At 30.5% G+C, this 4,255-nt stretch overlaps 1 protein-coding gene and 1 pseudogene across 1 annotated transcript in view; both read left to right on the top strand.

Moving 5' to 3' along the window:
- ALDH1A2 (aldehyde dehydrogenase 1 family member A2) overlaps positions 1–4,255 on the top strand; it is a 91,397-nt gene that overhangs the window by 34,176 nt on the left and 52,966 nt on the right. The gene's annotated exons all lie outside the window — the stretch shown is intronic.
- On the top strand, positions 897–1,076 carry LOC111742039 (annotated as a pseudogene).

The raw sequence follows: 4,255 nt of genomic DNA on the forward strand, positions 1-4,255 counted from the left end.
TGAGAATGAGGGTGCAATAAATATTTATTAAGAATTGAGAATTTATCACTAATAAATTTTTACTAAATGAAATTCTAAAGAATTGTGAGAAAATCTCACACACACAAGAATCGTAAGAATAAAAATTAAAAATTTTCTAAGAAATTATTTTCTGTATAAAATAATATTTTATAACAAACTCCTGGAGAAGAGCAATAGGTTTAGTGTTCTAAGGTCTTTTTAATTGGGAAGAACTTAAGCTATATATTGACTTGAGACTTCAAGTTGTTAAACATGGTGACAAAATATCATGGACAACCAATGAAAGAATACAAACTTCCAAACCAATAAAAGGAGGAAATTGAATTATACAATGAACAACAGCAAACATTAATCAACTTAAAAATAGAGGCAAAAAAAGAGAAAACAGAAAGTAAAACAAAGCAAGACAAAAAGCATCAAGTTCAAGTATCATACAATATATAACACAAAATATAATCACAATAAATACAAATGTATTAAACTTGCCAGTTAAAAGACAAATTTTTATATTGAATAAAATAAAATCTAACCACACCTCACTTAGATATATCAAAATAATTATATAATTAAATAATATATAATTAAGGATAAAAAGATGGAAAGAGGTATATTAGGACAATACTAAAGAAGAATTTAGGTAGCTTTACTAATATTAAACAAAATAAGCTTTAAAAGACAAAGCTTTATTATTAATATAAGAGAGCCACTTCATATTGATGAATGGTTCTGTTTTACCAGAGAATCTAATAATTACAAACATATTCACTAATAAACTCTGAAATTTATAAAGATAAATGTGATGGAGCTAAGAGATATATTGACAAATCTACCAAAGTGGGAGACTTCAATACAGTTTTCTTAATTATTGGTAGGACAGCTTTGTGCAGTGGCAGTATGGTAGCCAATGAGGTTTATCTGAGGCGCAATTATTGCTAATTGAAAATTATTGGTAGGACAAGCAGCAAAAATGTTAATAAAGACCCAGTTGATCTGAACAATGCATTTCACAGTATTGATATATTAGATACTCGTAGAAACCTGTACCTAACACTTAGTTCATAAAGGCAAGAAAAAGAAGTATAGCTAAGATTAAATAAGTTAAAAATTCAGAATAGTGATTACTTCTAGTGGCAGAGTGGGTCAAGCAAGAAGATGGGATCAGGAAGAAACACAAGTAGCATCAGTGATATTAAAAGCATTCTAATGCTTGAATGGTGTGTTCATGATGTGTATTAATGTATTATATATATGTTTATGTTGCATATATTCTTTTGAATGTATTAAATACAGTATAATAAAAACACTGCTCAAATATACTCTTCATTCTTTAGTGTGCTTCAGATTTTATTTTGGGGTGGGAGGTACTTTATTTCTAATCCTATCAGGAAATGTGTTAGATGATGATTCATGTTCTCTCCCAGCAGACAGTCCATCCAGTTAACAATAATTAAGCGCCTACTCCATTTGTTATGTCTTTTAATACCAACAGCAACTCATAAAATGTCAATGGACAGTTCTTCACAACCATGGAAAGAAAGTTAGGTTTATGAGCTAATTCATCTTATCGTCTTAGAAACCTAGAGCAGACAAGGACCTCCTTTTATGAATCATCTGTTTCTTCTCCCTGTGATTAGAGCATCACAGAATTATATAATGTTATAAGTCAATATTTGTATATTTTACAAATGAAGAAACTGAGCAAGCTCAAATCATTTAGCTAGAGGCAGACATCTTTACTTTCAAAGAGCTCTAGAGTGCAAAAGGCTACATCTTCTCTGATAACCTATTCTGAAATTCAGTAAAATGCGAAGAATTTTCTAGTTTCTCATACTGATATTAACAAGTATTTTAATTGAAATAATTTTGGCAGCACCGGGCCATATTTTAAGGCAGAGCTTGAATTATTTTATTTACTACAAATTCTCATTTGAGGATGAACTACTGTGAAAAGGAAGATGTTAAATCTTTATTCTTTCATTTAACAAATATGTTTTGTGGCATTTATGGTATCAAACGTAGGCATAAAAGGGCCACTCTAACCTTTACATTCTTTTTTTTACTTTTCATTTTGAAATAATTTCAGATTTATTTTTAAAAGTTTCAAAGATAGTGCAAAAAGTTCCTATATACCATTCACCCGGATTCTCTAAATGCTTACATCTTTTATAACTACCCTGCAATTATAAAAATCAGGAAATCAACATTTATACAATGTTATCTAATCCAAAAACCTTACTCAAATCCCACCAATTTTTCCAATAATATGTATTTTTTTCTGGTTGAAGAGCCCATTCACGTTCACGTGATTCACTTATTTTTATGCATCTTAGTGTCATTTATTTTGAAAGAGTTTTTAGTCTTTGTCTTTCATGATCTTGGCACTTAAAAAAAGTAAAAAATTATAGGCCATTTGTTTTGTAAGATGTGCTTTAATTTGGATTTGCCTGATATTTCCTCATGATTAAATTCAGGTTATACCTTTTGAATAACAATACCACGGACGTGATCTGTGTCCTCAGTGTATTATATAAGGAGCACATGATATCAATTTGTCCCATCAGTGGCGATGTTAACTTTGATCACTTGATTAAGGTGCTGTCTGCCAGTTTTCTCCAATGTAAAATTATTTTTCTCTTTGTAATTAATAAGTATCTTGAGGGGAGATACTTTGAGACTAAATATCCAATTTTTTATTATACTTTTTCCCATTAACTTTACCATCTGTTGATGATTTTTGCCTGAAGCAATTATTACTGTGGTGATTGACAAACGGTGATGATCTAATTCCATCATTCCTTCATAGCTATTAGTTGGCATTCTACTGTGAAGAAGAGCTTTTCCTTATCCCCCATTTATTTATTCATTTAAAAGATTTATATCATTATGGTCTCTTGGATGCCTTTTTTATTCTACAAGTAATAATCCGTTAATGTTTTTATTTATTTTATTGCTTAAATAATTCCAGTAGTGGCTGTTGGGAGCCCCTTCATGTTGGCTCCTATGTCCTTTTGATATGTCCCATTGGTTTTTGAGCGTATACTTGATTTCCGGCACCACATCTGGCTGTCAAGGATCATTTTGTGCTTTCCTGATAACAACCCTGAAATAAATTATTTCTCCAAGGAGCCCTGGTCAGAGTACACTTTAGACATCGTTCAGAATTTTTAAAATAGCTCAGAGAAGCTGAAAACCTTCAAGTCTTGTGGAGATATTTGCTACCTTGTGTACCAATAAAGTTGTCAATACAAGTTTTTTAATCATATTATATGGCTAGGTCTACAATAATAGTAATGCAGTAAAAATATCAAATAAATTAATCTTTATCATACCAGGAGAAATAGTCATCATATCTACCATTTGAGTCCAATGGATTCTTCATATTTTTTAATTTTTAAGTTATTTTGTGAAAAATTTACAGAAGTAAATAAAGAGAGCATGAAACCAACAAAATAAGTGTTTAAACAGCAAATCAAATTTTCTATGTATTTAGTTGGGGAGGTATATATATCTGAAATGGGCAATGACCTTTGAGTGCAACTATCTGTTCATCAGCTTTCGTGTATGAAATGGGAAATATTCATGTCACAAATATTGATTACAGATTTTAAACACATCTCTAGGAGATTATAGCTTATTATTTCCGGTTCTCCTGGCATGCACATTATCATGGTGTAATACCATTGAAAAGTTTGAAGGCTCATAATTTCATAGAAAAGAGAATGGTCATCTTTTTGTTCTGTAATTACAAAACGTTTTAAATTTTAGTTTTATAAATGTAAATTAGATTAATCAGTCCAGTGAACTTTTTAAATTTTACAGAATATCCTTCCAGTCACCTTTGTGTATATACCTGCCTTCAGCATTTGTCCATTTATGAATCACATCAAGTAAATTTTTATCCACACATATCATAAAAGATAAAAGAATCTTCATGAGTACTTTCAGCAAAACAAGATGATCCAGGTCCTCGTTGCAAAATAATAAATGATCAAGTCCTTCCTATTGAATGACTAACTGGTTAAAATATCGTATTTCCTTTTGTTTTTATAAATATATTGTTTGCTCTTTGGTTCTTGTAGTTGAGAAAATTTATTTATCCTAAAGAGTCATAGTCCAAGATTTTGCTTACAGTCAAGTTCACCCTCATCATTAGAATCTCTAGTGATTTTGTCTCTCCGCCTTCATCTTGTGACTAGCCTAACAACTGTGAGATGTCTTTGTTAATTTTCTTCTC

This window comes from Pteropus vampyrus, unplaced genomic scaffold, assembly GCF_000151845.1.
Source record: "Pteropus vampyrus isolate Shadow unplaced genomic scaffold, Pvam_2.0 Scaffold85, whole genome shotgun sequence".
Taxonomy (NCBI): domain Eukaryota; kingdom Metazoa; phylum Chordata; class Mammalia; order Chiroptera; family Pteropodidae; genus Pteropus; species Pteropus vampyrus.